We start from the raw sequence: 16,816 nt of genomic DNA, 5'->3' as shown, positions 1-16,816 counted from the left end.
ACAAGGGCTAGAACCATCCCTCTTCCGTTGTTGCTGTTGTTGTTGTTGTTGTTCTTCTTCTCCTTCTCTTTCTCCCCCTCCTCCTCCTCCTCCTCCTTCTCCTTCTCATTCTCCTCCTCTTTTTATTAGAGAGAGAGAGAGATAGAAAGAGAAGGAGGGGCCAAGGTAGAGGGAGAGAAAGAATCTTAAGTTCCACACTGGGTGTGAAGCCCAACATGGGGTTCCATCTCAAGACCCCGAGATCATGACTGAGCTGAAATTAAGAGTCAGTGCTTAACCCACTGGGCCATCCAGGTGCCCCTCTTGTTCTGCTTACTTACAGTTTAACATTGTGCCAACTGGCAAAGTACAAATGTTTGCAAGATTCAGATTCAGGATCACAAGCAAAGCAAAGAAGAATTTGTAGCCAAGAGGCATAGTTGTTAGGTGGCACAGTCCACTCCTTTGGTCATAATAAGAAAACAACTCTATGTTTCCATTTAACCAGATAGAGTTACAATTAGTTTAAGTAAAGTTGTCAACTATTCCCTGAAATGTGAAGAAACTGATGACCAAGAGTCATTTTATCCACTGTCAGCTCTACTAAATTACTATTCAGATTCTGTCACAGTCCCATTGAATATTATGTTACCTAAAAACTAAATTGTTAAGTTAACCTGTGACAATTTGTATATAAATTAATAATGAGTACAAGGATATAGAAGAAGAAAATAACTACCATATATAAACACATGCATAGACAAGCAAAGAGAAAATAAAGTTACTATATATCTTGATTCCATAACTGGTCACAAGCCTGTAATTGGCCTATAACTACCTTTTTCTACTACCATTCTATATTACCTTGCACTCAACAGGAACCTCAGTTGGTTGGCATTTTACCGTTGAAATCACTGGAACACTCCTTTCCATTCCCAAAGGATCTGATTGTTCAACAGTCCTTTTTTGGCTTGCTTTAGTTTTTTAAATTTTCTTTTTAAGTACTAAAAGTCATTTGAGAGAATTTTCTGGATTCTAGACATAGTTCTCTTTTCCCTCAATTGTATAGCATTTACCCAATTTCTTCTTGATAATTGAGATTAACATTCCAGCCAGTAAGATAACTCCTTTTTTCTTCCTGCTGATTCAGTGGCAACAAGAGCCCCAAATGGTCATGTGACAGGCTGACCTTAAAATTTAGTGGAACTGTTGTTGCGTTTCATGGTGAAAGCATTCTTCCCTTGGGGACTAAAACCACCAAACCAACAGAGTTCAAAGTTTTCAGGAGAGAAAGCAGAAATTATGGAAGTGCCTTATTAAGCTGAAGAGTGAGAGGAGCCATTGCAGTGATTACCCTTTGATTCCAGAACCCATGTATTCTGGATCTAGGGGAGACAGCACCATACTATGATCTTAAACTCAAAGGATATTCACCATCCTCTAAGACAAGTCAGTTGCTTCCCAACTGGCACCAAATCTGAGTTTTTAGTAAGTCATTACACCTTCCAATTAGACCACCTGCTTCTAGGTGATGGAGTATATGGTAAGATCAATTATTTCCATAGCCTTGAGCTTTTGCTGCATGACATTTGCTATGAAATGAGTTCCTTTACCAGAAATAAATGCTGTGCAGAATGCCATGGTGATGGATAAGGAATTCATCTATGAGTTTGTGGATATTTGTGCTGGCAGATGAATTACTGGCATGGCAAGCAATTCCATATCCAGAGTATGTGTCTATTCCAAGTGAGATGGGCTTTTGACCCTTTTATTATGAATTAGATTCAGTGTAATCAATCTGTCACCAGGTGGTTAGCTAGTGCCCTGGGAATTGGTGCCATATCAGGAGTTTAGTGTTGTCCTCTGCTTTTTGCAGATTAGACACTCAGTAGGAGCAGTTGCCAAGTTAGAGTTGCTAAGGGCACGTATGTCCATGATGTTGAGCCCTTCTGCAGTTCCACTTATGCCTCCATGGCTACTTCACTTTGGGGCTCATTCAGAAAGTACTGGGGTTTCTGGGACAAGAAGTTGATCAACATCCACAGAGCATGTCATATTGTCTACCTAATTATCATGAGCCCCTTCAATACTGGCTGCACTTTGGGAGGCTGGTTGTTGATTTTGTTCTGATCACAGGTATATCAGTGCTGCCCTTAATGAATGATGTGCTCATCTTGTCTTTGATGGTTAAATGTTGCTACTTGGCCTATGTTATCCACAGCATGTAACATCCACTGGAATCAGAAATATTTTCTCAATGAGGGCATTCCAATAGCCATATAAGGCTTATAGGAGAGATTAACTATCAAAAACAGAAATGCTCAATCCACTTATGTATTTCTCCATGCCTCAGTGAAAGGAGTGTCTTCTGTGCTTCTTTGGAGGATGTATCTGGGATGAGTTTACAGGTCACATGTGATAAATCCATGCCAACATTCTTATGACCTTAAGACTTTAATTCTTACAAAATTTAATTCCTATATCCTTAAGACTTTTTAATTCCCTCATCACATCATGCCTAAGAGTTTGGGAATATGAACCTCATCTATGGTAGGCCACAAATGAATTTGAGTTTCAGTCAGTCAGCTGAGTAAGATGGTAATGACACCTCCAACTCCATGAAGTAATACCTTTAATCTGGAATCTCAATATTAAGTGCACCAATATCAATGAGATGCTAGTATGATATCTATTCTGAGAAATCAGTGAGATATCAGTATGATTCCTGAGAATCAGTAAATAGAAAACACAGCTCTCCAGTTTTCAGACTATAATTTTAGCTGAGAACTAAAAGATGTGAGTTTGGCATTTTCTTCCAGTAAATGCTCCAGTGAAGATACTATATAGTATTTTTAGTCACCACCAGTGCCATAAAAATCAAGTTCAGCAGCCACTTGAGTCCCAAGATCCTTGTTTTGGTCTGCACATTATCACAATCAGTGACAGGGGCAGTTTCATTAATTTTGATTCCACTGCATGCCATGGATTACACAAATCCTATTTACTCTTGGGAAGGATCTGGGACTTGAGCTCAAAACCAAGACCACAAGCAAACCAATACTAAAATTCCATCTTTGAGGGTCTATCTCCTGGAAATACTCCCAGTACCAATTCTGTCCAGTCAAGAGACAGAAATTGCACTGCTAATTTGAATAGGAAAAATATTAATATAAAGGATGTGAATTTAACAACACAAAGACTTATTAACTCCAAAAGGGGAATTATAATTAAGCAGTAAATTGTATTGTGTTTTCTGTTTTTGCTCTAACAAATTACCACAAACTTAGTAATGTAGAAAAATTTACAATGTTATAGTTATGTTTGTTTGAAGTCTGGCCTGTATTTTACTGATCTGAAATTAAGATGTCAGGAGGGCTGTGTTCCCTAGTGGAGAATCCATTTCCTTATGTTCTCCCGCTTCTAAAGGCTGCTTATGCTCTGCTTCATGACCCCTTCCTTCATCTTCAAAGCCAGCCATGATTTAATCCTTCTTCTGTTGCATTTTTCTGGTCCTTCCTCCATCATCGTATATCTCTCTTTGACTACAGCTGGGAAAGTTTCTTCATTTTTAAGGACTCATGTAATTAGATTGGACAGACCCAGATAATACAGAATAATTTCCCTATCTCAAAATTGATAACCTTAATCACATCTGTAAGTTTCCTTGTTCCATGTAAAGTAGCTTATCTCTGTTTCCAGAGATTAGGGATAGACCTCTTTGAGGGGATATTTTTCGGTCTGCCATAAGATCTCTAAAGAATCCAAGAATGACATATTGAAGGAGCAGCTGCTACCTTTGTGGCCAAGGCAGATTACTAAAGGAAGGAACAAATTTAGAAAAGAGTATCCTCTATGGTTGAGATTTATGCCTCATTAGCAAAAGTAAAACATGTAGGTGGAAATGGGCAGAAATAGTTCCAAACTTTGATATTTTCTCTGTCTGGTGGGCAAGATGAAAAATGAACACAAAAATGAATAAGTTACTTTAAATAGTATTGTATGTGCTGAAGAAAGTATAAAAGTATGATAAAATGTTATTGGGAGAAGTGACTAATTTAGATTTGTTGGTCAAGACGAAATCTTTTTAAAAAAATCACATTAGCAGATACTTCATCAGTGTTAAGAAGCTAGCCTTGCAAAGATCTGTAGAAAGAGAAATGCAAAGCTCCCCTTCCCCCTGAGTAGGAACAAATATAGCGACTTTGTGGAACACGAAGAAGGGCTGTAGGTCTGGATCTACAGTAGTGAGAGGAAGAGTGAAGGATATTATGTTCAAGAGGTAAGGAGCCAGGTACCACAGTGCTCTGTAAGCCAGGAGATGATGATTAAAGTTTCACGTTTTCATCAGAATAGGATGAAAAGCAATTAACAGGTTTTGACAATGTAGTAACATGACTGGATTTTTATATTTTTTAAAGATTATTCTTGTTACTGTATGGACAATAGATTGTGTCTTACTGATTTTTCTGTCTGCTCTTTGAAATATGAGTTATTTGTGGTCAGAGACTATGCCATTATTGTTGTCATCTTTAGAATCTGGCACATTACTTGAAACTTGGTAGATGCCCTATACAGTCTTTTGAATAAATGAATGAATGAGTGAATAAATTAAATAAATGAAATGAAACTGCTTCTCAACAGGGAGTGGTCAAGAGTGAGAAAAGAGTACCAAGTGGTAGCAGAAATGTACAGAGCCATTCTTCTGAACAAGACCAATCTTCCATGGTGATGATAGGGACAGGGAGATTAATCCAGTTAGCATGTTGCCTATACTCCAAATATAGTATTGGAGTCTAGAAGATTGAGCATATATTGCACTTTTTCTAGTTTTGAGTTTCCTCCTGAGCATTAATGCTGCTGGAGACAAGTTAAATAAAATGGTTATATCACTCCATAATGAATACTTTAATAACACGGGCTGTAAGTAAAGATAATCCAATAAGCAATTAGATAGCAGCACCAGGATATTCTTTCTAGAGAACAGGTTGGAGTTAGCTCATTTATACATAAATCATATTATTACTACTCATGAATCTCATTTATTTTCTGCAGCATAAATTCTTCCCAAACTATTTCCCAAACTTTCTTCCCAGACTATTTAAAGCAAATACAGTTCTGCACCGACTGAGCCACCCAGGTGCCCGAATAAATAAAATCTTTTAAAAAAATAAAAAAATAAAAATGGTAGAAAGGTAAGTGGTCGTACATACTAACCACATGTTGCTAAAAATGCCAGACTGGTTAACATCCAGACTGGTTAGAAGAACTATGAGTATAGCAATTCAGAATGCTGAATCTGTTATGAAAAATTTAAAACATAGTCTTTAAGCACTCAAAAATTACATTCCTGGGATGTCTGGGTGGCTCAGTCGGTTGAGCATCCAACTCTTGGTTTTGGTTCAGGGCATGATCTCGATGGTTCCTGGGGTCAAACCCCAGAAAGGGATTTGTGCTCAGCAGGGACTCTGCTTGAGATTTTCTCCCTCTGCCCCTCCCCCTCTCAAATAAATAAATAAATCTTTAAACTACAAAAAAAAATTATATTCCTCCCTCTCCTTGCTTTCCTTTCTTTTAACTATGAAATGAAAACTTTGTCTACTAATATAGAGATTTCAGGTAATAGTGTGTTCCATTCCAAATCATGAAATATCTATTATCAATTTTGTTCACAATCTTTTGTATGTGTGGGTTTTTTTTTAAAGTTAAAAAAATTTATCCATGGAGGTCTTGTGTATTCTTGGTTAAACTAATTCCTGGGTCTTAAAATAGATTTTGTGGCTATTACAGTCACATCTCTTTGTTATTTTAACATTATTTATTATATTTTTGTATTACTTAATGCTGATGCAAATAAATCTTACTGTTTTATGAAGGTTGGTTTTTACATATTTCATCAGTCTATTCTCAGTAATGCATAGGGAGAAAGAGAGACATCAGGTTTAGTCACGTTACTTTATATCTCTGTATCTCAGTTTTTATGTCTGTAAACGAGGAGTATTAATAGACCCTACTTCATAGGGTAATATTGATGTATTGTTTCAAGTGCCAACCTAATCCAGAAATTTGATTCTCAATTCTACATCTATTTTTGTGACCATCCTGAGTTGTGGAAGTCAAGCAAGTTAAAATTCTTTCATCAGAAAGAAATGGTTAAAATGGAGTGAGATCCTCCCATTATTGGTAAAATCAATAGCTTGTAAACTAGACACTTTTACTTTGTTTTACAAAGGTTCACCATAAACTTAACTCTAACTTCCCTCCATTCTAACACTCTGAAGACCTAATGTGTCATTACTTTACTTATTTTGAAATCACATTAATGATTTTTAAGTAAAATTAAGCCAATGTATACTACATATTATTTACAATAAAAATTTTTTCCTTCTTCAAAATCAAGATCCTTTTACAATAGCTTCCAGTCTTAGGCATTAACTTGACAATCTTGAATAACACATCATATTCTAAAATGCCTATTGAAAAATACATTCAACTGTGAAAGTTTCTAAAAACAGCTTCATGTATTTTTTTTTCTTAATTTCATGTCGGTGACCAACACTCAAAACCAAGGGTAAATTAGGTGAGGTACAAAAGAGTGTGAAACAGTTGATAGCTAAAGACTTGATTACTTATATTTAAAAAAACTGCCTTGGACTCTAAGAATGTGAGAATGAACAAAACCAGAGGATTCTGGTTATATTTTTGAACCTGAAATGCAGTGTAGAACCTCTGTTAAAGACCTGTAATAGAACATACTTCAACACCAGCATGATCGTGATTATTATGTACTCTTCTGAACCTCTGTAATCCTTAAGAGCTGTTTAGAAGTGCTGAGAATTAAAGCTGAAAAGGTGGACAGAGTGTAAGCAGTATTAATAATAAGAACTTTTGTGTACTCACATTCACAGCATACAATCATCCATCTTCAAACTCTTGGAACTCAAATATTTGACATGATACTTAAAATTATTCAAATAAAATCCATACTGAAAAATTGTAATGAATAAGAAGGAACTATACTTATCAAGGACGTACTCTAAACTAGGGAAATGTTGAGTTTCTAATCAATTTAATAATAGAGTATGACCCACGTGTCAAGTTAAATACTGTAGGTGTAGTGTGGCTAACAAATATCAACGATAAAATGTTTATGCAGTTAATATACATAAAGACCGACTTATGGTGTGAATACTCTCTATTCCAGTATTAAAATTTAGAACAAGTACACTGTGTTCTCTGACAGTGTTTTCCTTTTAGCTAAACATATGCCTGATCTTTGTCATAATCTTTATCCAAAGCTTAATATTTTTTAAAAACTCAAGTATACAGCCTATCTATTACAGAACCATATATCAAACAGAATCTAAACACATACTCCTTAATTTGAGTTGATTTGCATTTAATAAGTACATTTGCAAAAATGTGTTTTTCCTATGATGATGATAATAATAAGTAAAGGAAAATATAAGTGCATAAGTATGCTAAAATAATCTACCCTCAAATTCAAATAGCTAAGTATTTGTTACTTGAAAAATACAGCCAGCCGTATATTTTCCAGAGCAAGTGTAATTGTGCTCTAAGAAACTACAGGCTATCCACAACAAGGCTTTTTTTTTTTAATTCTTTACTAAAATAGATATTAATGGAATACAATAGTTGCTAATGGGCTATTGAACAACAGGATAGAAAGGAAGCTAGACTGGGGTGATATATGCCAATTAGCAAGTTCTTAAAGTAGCCACAGGGTGAAGCACTGGTTATTCCAGGCATCAATCTAAGCAGCAGTGAAAGAGGATTCAACTCTGAAATAGGGCACACCTGAGTTTCTGCCTAGTTGGAGATTTCATGTTGCTTGATCAACTTATAATTAGTATGATATATGGCAGGAAACTTTTCCATTTAAAAAAATTAAAAGAGATTCCGAACATAATTATCTTACTAGAATTTGACTAGAATAACTAAACATATTTCCCAAGTGAAGAATTAAACATGACCCGTCGGGAGGGTGAAAAGAGTTTCAGAGCTTCTCAAACTCTAAATTTTATGAAGTAATAAAAAATTCTCAGAGAAGAGCCAGCTAACTTCATATTTGCATATGAACTATGACCAATGATTCACTCTGAAAACAATGTGAGGGCAAATTTACAATTTAACTCAGAGTGTGCATCGTGTGGTGTAAATGAATCAAACAATATACAATAAATTTCATGGACAGTTAAGTTTTAGTTCTGGCGGTGTAAATCACAGGTGGGCTCCCATTACAGATAGATATATTGTTGGGATGATAAAAACAGTGAAGTAAAAAAAAAAGTCTTATCCTGCTTTAAGTATCGGAGCTTCAGAAGAAAGAGAAACTCAGTGGGGGAGATAACGAGTGGTGATAGGAACAGAAAAGAACTAATCCCAGTGCCAGAAATAAAAGGAAGAATCAAAGCCAAGCCAACTGTGTGACCTATCTGAACAATCCTAGGGTGAAATGAATCAATCCAACTTCCAATTTGTGGCCGAGCTGTAGAAATGGACCTAGAGAAATCAAAGAGGATTGGTTGGGGGAGGGAGGAGGAGAGCCTGCTAGGGAGTTGTTTGATCAAGCTCAGCTTTGCTCTGTCAGATGAGAAAAATCAAACAGTTTTACTGCGTGTTGGTGGAACATTTATGGATTTTAATTCTGCCGGAATGTACATGTTCATTTTGGCTAGGAATGGAGTCAGACAGCCTATGTCACCTAGCACATTTAATCTGTATTTATCAAACATTCAACTCCATTCCTTTCATTGATCTGAAGAGCTAGAAATTCAGAATTCATAAAGTTTAGTAAGAAAAATCAAATACTTGGAATCACAGATGTACGTGGTATGTTTGAAGATTTAGATGCATTTTCAAGCTCACATAAGCCTTCATTAAACCATTTAATGCTAAAAAAGAATAAAAGTCTATTAATATTAAGTTTTATTGCACTTTATAATCGTTTTGTTCTCTACTCTCCTCAGGGAAAAATAATATTTCAGTATAAAATTTGCATCTCTATAAATCTTCTGAAACTAGTTAAAAATTACCCTTTAGTAAATCTGCAAGTAAAAACAATAAAACACATTTCCAAAGCTGATAAGAGGTAAATAGGTCAAGAGAATGCCGTGCATCATTCTCTGTGTTATTAAAAATTTCTTTTCATTATTTTCAGCAAGGTTTTTATCCAAAGATGCACAGTCATGAAGAAAAAAACTCTTCCAGATTTTCCTCAAGACCTATAAATTGGAGGGCCAAAACAATTTTTTACATTAGATTTTATGGTCAATTAGAGTAGAAATGTAAAAGACAAAACGGGAGGAATAGGAGTTAGTTTGAACAAAGGTATTCATCCTGATGTTGTGTCCATAGGAGAGACTGGGGTTTCATACTCTGTGCAGAATAATGAACGAGCTTTATCAGGGAGTCTCTTCATGAACCCTTAATGTGGAAATAGCTTATATTTCTTCAGTTACATTTAACCATTCAAGAGGTGATCATTGATCAAGAAAAGTATTAAGACAATGGAAAAGTTACACATATGTGTATTACGAGAATTGCATTTTATTGTCTAGTTAATTTGGTGGGAAAAAATAATACTGGAAGTGGTGGTATTGCTGCTAGATCATGTTGTCTGTGAATAAATATAAGGAACGAATGGATCTGCAATCAGATTCCAGCTCTGCTACTGTCTAGTTGCATAAGCTTGATAAAGTTACTACATTAGGTGAGCTTCAGTTGATTCATCTAGAAAATGAAGTTGTAAAATTTAAATGTAACACAAACACAATGCCTTAGGCATCCTAAGCACACATTAATATTTAATTCTTATTAATAATGTTAATTTTATGCAATCACATTAACTGATTAATAGCAGTATATATATATATTTAATTGAAGTATAATGCATATTTTAGATGTCATAGAGCAGGTACACATCTTATCAACTAGTTTCAGATAACTGATAATACTGGAGAGACAAAAAAGTTTATTTCATTTACTTTGACTTGAATTTATCCAATTTTGTGGCTAGGTGAGGCATTCAGAGTTCATGTCAATCTGGAGAAGTGGTGGAGCTTTATTTAATTGATGAATACCTTACTAATTTGATGTGTTTCATTAGAAGAACTTTGGTAAATTGTTTGCAAGAACAGCAGGATTGCTCATGCATAAACTTAATGAACTAACCAATAAATAAATTGGTAAGATTATTAATGAGCTGCTTATTCAGGAGTTCTTTAGTGGCTTGTCTACAGGATCTTTAGAAGACTTTAGTGAGTTTTCTCAGGTTCTTGTTTGTCTTTACTTGTTGAAAGTGGCACATGCAGGATGTAAAGAAAATTTGATTAGCATGGGTCATTTGTATATTAGTTCACATTAAAACTAAAATATTCAAAAAGCATGATAGAAACCAGTATAGTTAGGAAGACTGTTTCTGTACTCTGATTAGAATTATGTCAACCATGTTTAACTGGGCTTAAGTAATATGTTTTTTTGAATTATCAGCATATAATTTCAAAAACACTTAGAACTTGTAAAGAATTTTCTAAGGCGAATGCGATGATATTAAAATTTTATTCAGGAGTATATATTAAACCTGGACCTTGCCAAACCATTGCAACACAACAATGAGTAAGACACATTCTTTTCCTCCCTGTCAAGGAGAGAAGACAGACAAGGAATCAGAAATTATAATACAGGCCCTTCTAATATCCTGGAAGACAGTATGTGTATGGTCTAACAATTTTTCCATCAAAAGTAATCTTCCTGTAAGGAATTAAGAAAAAAGATTTAGTTAAAACCTGAGATATTGTTCACCACAAGCACACTGATTCTCAGATCTCCTTTGCCACTGCAAATACTAATTAATCTGGAAATTCTTCTTTAAGTCTAGATTTCATCCTTATAATTTTTGTGAACATAACAGTGCAGATGTCACAACCAATTCATTGAAATTTATATGACACATGAAATGGTCTTCTCGGCTGAGTTTCCACTAATAGGATAAACTCAGATGGTGCAGTTCATCTGTATTTAACTTTTAAAAAATAACTTAATTTGAAGTATAACATACTTACAGAAGAGTGTATGGATAATAAGTGTTACTAGTATGTAATGTTTAATACCATCTATTTTCTGTGCTTTCTTGGTCACATTAATTACACACACACACACACACACACACACACAGTAGAATATTATTCAGCCTTAAAAAAGAGGGTAATTCTGCCATTTGTGACAACATGGATGAATCTCGAGATCATTATGCAAAGGGAAATAATACAGACAGAAAAAAACATACTACATGATATCCCTTATTTGTGGAACTAAAAAAAGAATTTGAACTGATAGGTATAGAAAGTAGTATGGTGGTTGCCAGGGACTGAGGAATGGGAAAAATTGGGATAGGTTGGTGAAAGTATACAAACTTTAAGTTATAAGATGAATAAGAGCTAAGGATCTAATGTATAAATATGGTAACTATGGTTGATACTACTGTTTTGTGTATTGAAATTTGATATTAGAATAGAACTTAAATGTTCTCACCAAAAAGAGGAAAAGAGGTAAATATATGAGGCGATGAATGTTTTAATTAACTCAGTAGTGGGAATCCTTTCACAGTGTATACATATATTAAATCATTATGTAGTTCACATTAAATATATTATTATTTTATGTGTCAGCTATACTTCAGCAAAGCTGAAAAAGTGAAATAATGAAAAAAAAATAAATTTATCAAACATAAAAATCATGAACTTTCTTTCATATATGAATATAAAATATATATCATACACATATATATTTATGTGCGTATATATAGATGTACAAAATCGCAATATAGATTGTTTGTATATAGCACCTGTTGTATTCCAGGCGGTATTTATTGCCATTACATTTATGTAATCCACTTAACAAACTTTAGATGTTCTTTTTAAACTCCTTTTATGCATGAGGAAACTGAGGAATAGAGAATTAATTTATTTATTTTTTTAAAAGATTTTATTTATTTATTTGACAGAGATAGAGACAGCCAGAGAGAGAGGGAACACAAGCAGGGGGAGTGGGAGAGGAAGAAGCAGGCTCATAGCAGAGGAGCCTGATGTGGGGCTCGATCCCGGAACGCCGGGATCACGCCCTGAGCCGAAGGCAGGTGCTTAACCGCTGTGCCACCCAGGCGCCCCAGGAATAGAGAATTTAAGTAACCAGGTCATATAACTGGAAAGTGGTGGAGCCATGCTCTGAACTCACACAGTCTAATTCCAATCTTGTTAGGTATTATTCTAAGTTAACTTGGCATGTAGCACATAATACCAACCTGAATAAAAACAAGTAAATGGAATAATCATAGAAGGAAATTTAGTGGAGTATTTTTGAAAAAAAGTTTCTGAAATCAATAGCTCAAACAGGCCAGGATGTTAAAGACAAAATTTAAGAACAACACACTTAATAAGACTGTGCTTATAGAATTATGCACAGACATGAATGCAATCAAGTAAAGAGCCATACTTTTATAGCATTTTTAAAATATTGCAAAAATTCATTATTCCATAGAAATGGTATTATGCAGACCCTATTTTCTGAATATGATAGAAAAAATTAGAATAAAAGAGTAAATGTAGCCCAGATATTTCGTAAATTTGCAGATAAAATCATACTTAAAATTATCAGATTTCAAAATCAGTAAAATTATGAATCATTTATAATGAAATTTTAAAATATCATAGCATATGAGATGCAGCTAGGCTAACAATTAAATGAATATTTATATCAGAATTACATTTATTGAAATGGGAAGAAAGTTTAAAAATAAGCTAGAAAATTTGGCCCAGGAATTTTGGAAAGGAGCAAGAGAAAATGCCCAAAAGATATAGATGTTTGGAAATTCAATTAAACCAGGATTTGATATAGAAAACCCAGACCAGAAAACATACACAAATGGTAGAGATCATGTATTAAATATACCTAGGGGGGCACCTGGGTGGCTTAGTCGTAAAGCATCTACCTTCGGCTCAGGGCGTGATCCTGGCGTTCTGGGATTGAGCCCCGCATCGGGCTCCCTGCCCCGCTGGGAGCCTGCTTCTTCCTCTCCCACTCCCCCTTTGTGTTCCCTCTCTCACTGGCTGTCTCTCTGTTAAATAAATAAAATCTTTAAAAAAAAAAATACCTATAGGAATACCAGTAAGAAGACAACTTTAAGTCTCGTGGGCAAGATGAAAAATGAGGAGTGTAAATAGCAGTATTAGAAATATTTTTAAAGATTTATCTGTAGATGAAGAGAGAGTTTAAATATCATAAGACTGTTTTAATAATGTTTAGAATAATTAATGGTAATACATTTAAAAACTTTAATAAAATAAGTAATATTCTAGAAAATTATTCTTTAAAATTCTTTAAACATGACTAGAACTCTGAACATTTCAATAGCCACTAAAATTACTGATAAAAAACAATAAAAATATGAATAAATTAAATAAAAAGAGAAAAAATGTCCACTTTCTAAAACTATTCCTCAAAATGAACATGTGGGACTTCATCAAGATAAAAACCTTCTGCACAACCAAGGAAACAGTCAAAAAAACTATAAGGCAGCCCACAGAATGGGAGAAGATATTTGCAAATGACGCTACAGATAAAACACTGGTATCCAAGATCTACAAAGAACTTCTCAAACTCAATAAACAAGAAAGAAATAAATCAAAAACTGGGCAGAAGATATGAACAGACACTTTCCCAATGAAGACATACAAATGGCTAACAGACACATGAAAAAATGTTCAAAATCATTAGCCATCAGGGAAATTCAAATCAAAACCACATTGAGATACCACCTTATGCCAGTTAGAATGGCAAAAATGGATAAGGCAGGAAACAACAAATGTTGGAGAGGATGTGGAGAAAGGGGATCCCTCTTACATTGTTGGTGGGAATGCAAGTTGGTACAGACACTCTGGAAAACAGTGTGGAGGTCCCTTAAAAAGTTAAAAATTGAGCTACCCTATGACCCAGCCATTGCACTACTGGGTATTTACCCCAAAGATACAGACGTAGTGAAGAGAAGGGCCATATGCACCCCAATGTTCATAGCAGCATTGTCCACAATAGCTAAATCATGGAAGGAGCCAAGATGCCCTTCAACAGATGACTGGATTAAGAAGATGTGGTCCATATATACAATGGAATATTACTCAGCCATCAAAAAGAACAATTTCTCAACATTTGTTGCAACGTGGACAGGACTGGAGGAGATAATGCTAAGTGAAATAAGTCAAGCAGAGAAAGACAATTATCATATGGTTTCACTCATTTATGGAACATAAGAAGTAGGAAGATTGGTAGGAGAAGGAAGGGAAGAAGAAAGGGGGGGTAAACAGAAGGGGGAATGAACTACGAGAGACTGTGAACTCTGGGAAACAAACTGAGGGCTTCAGAGGGCAGGGGGGTGGGGGAATGGGATAGGCTGGTGATGGGTATTAAGGAGGGCACCTATTGCATGGTGCACTGGGTGTTATACGCAAGTAATGAATCATGGAACTTTACATCAAAAACTAGGGATGTACTGTATGGTGACTAACATAATATAATAAAAAATATTATTAAAAAAAACTATTCCTCAAAATGGATAAAGAGAAGCATATGGTCATTTTTAAAACATTGTACAACATAAGCGTAAGTACAGGGAAAGCTGTATGCCAGTCTTACCTGTGAATCTAGATGTGAAACTTCTAAGTAAATTATCATGAGATCAGATCCATCAATGCGTTAAAAACTCAGTTTTGAAAAAGTTGATCTTATTCAGTAATTACAAGGATGGTTCAACATTTGAAAATCTAATAGTGAAAAAGTCACTAACTGGAAACATAGTGACTTAAGTCTGGTTGCTGCCTTCTTCCCCCAAAACAACTCTGAAAAAAATAGAGAAAAGTAAAATACGGATCTTAGAACTGTCATAACCAGTATTAGAAACTCTTAGAAGAACTAAGGCTCTTTGAACTGATGTGGGTGTATGTTGATAGAGTCAGCGTGAAGATAGTTGGGGAAAAAATTGAAAATTTTGCTCGACACTTTTCTCTCATTTTCTTGTGTTGACCATGCTCATTCTCCAGTTACCTCGTTACAATAGCACAGTTAGATATAATTGTTTGAGATGTATTTAATTTTAAATTTTGAAAACTAAAATTACACTTTTTCAAGTGTCTATAGAGATATTTATTAAAATTATTCTGTATTATATCCAAAGGAGCCTTTTTATTTCTCACAAAAGTAATAAATACCCTGAACTGTTGGATGCTAATACAGCGAAGTAAGAAATTAATAATAAATATAGAAAACCAAACACTTTAATCCAAGTGAATAGTTTAACAGTCTTAGGTAAAAAATGTAAACAAATACTTTCAGAATATTTAACGCATAATAAAAATGCAAAAGTAAGTAGTCATATGGATGAAGTGTGACTAAAGTGGTGCTCAGATAATATGATAGCTTTAATCAGTTGTATTTCAAAACTAGCAAAAAAGTAAAAATAACTTATGCTTTCAGCTCAGTAGATGACATTAAATATGTGATAAATTTAAAATTTAAAGTTTTCTGCACACATTCAGACATATGCAAATATATATGTGTGCATATACACATAATACATGACATAATTACTGAAAGTTCAAATGTTGCATGTGAATGCTAATCAGCAAAAGAACTTTAGGGATTATCTCTAAAGAGGGGGCACACAGTAAGTGGTAGCCATAACACATCTTCGACTCTATTGATAATGTTCTATATCTTAAGCTAGATGGTACCTACAGAGGTGATTTTTAAAAGTTGTTCTTTATATATTTTTAATATCGTAAACGTTTACTGGTAATTTAAGGTCATTAGAATAAATGTGTCCTAAGACTACATTAAGGTTTGAATTAATATGGATCATTTTCTAGAGTCAGATTTTATGTTCTGAGATTCAAAGCACATCTGGTCAATCAATCTTTTCAGTAGCTAAGCTGATTTTATTATGGAGAGAGAGAAGGGTCCTATTTGACTAATTTAGGGGCCACTTATGCTATCTATTTGATTTAATTTATATGGTACATCATTCATTATCACATAAATAAACTACCTACTGACAATTCTGAGCATTTCAGTTCAGGGTGGATGGCTTTAGGGTCAGTAAATTTAACAGAAATAGACTATATAACACTTTTGCTCAGCAGTTCCTAATGTGCTCTCAGACATACTGTAGAGCAGTGGATGAGAGCCTCAGGCCCTCCTGATATGGATAAAGGATAATATGCACCCAGGAATATAAGATTATATATCATTGAATTGTTGTTTCTAAATATTAATGTTCCTATGAAGTTGAATTTCAAATTTTTCACATTTTAATATGGAAGAAAATAAGGAAAATAAATGTTATTCAATAAGAATATGTAATATTTTATTTTACTACTATAAACATCTGTATTTTCATAGGGAATCAGAATAAGTGCTTTTTATGGGTTATCCTATCTTTTCAGCAGTACTATGAAGCAGATATTCTTATTTACTAATTTAAAGATGAGGAAACCGATTTGCAACAAACACTTTAATAAATTGCCCTAGTTCTCGTAGATAGTAAATGCACAGGTATTAACAGAGCTGTTTTATTTTCTGATTTGTTCCAGAACAACATACAGAGCAGAACAGAAACAAAGAAACTACAAGTGTGGATTTCAGTAAATTTTCACAAATTTAACTCAGTCTTTACAACTGCCATCCATATAAAGATAGATTTAATTAAAATTTTTAAAAAGGAAAAAAAAGATAGATTTGCCAAAAATGTATAAATTCCCTTTATAATCCCTCA

The sequence above is a fragment of the Ursus americanus genome, chromosome 9 (genome assembly GCF_024610735.1).
Source record: "Ursus americanus isolate L20-20 chromosome 9, mUrsAme1.1.p, whole genome shotgun sequence".
NCBI lineage: Eukaryota > Metazoa > Chordata > Mammalia > Carnivora > Ursidae > Ursus > Ursus americanus.
Note: the sequence above shows the minus strand (reverse complement) of the source record.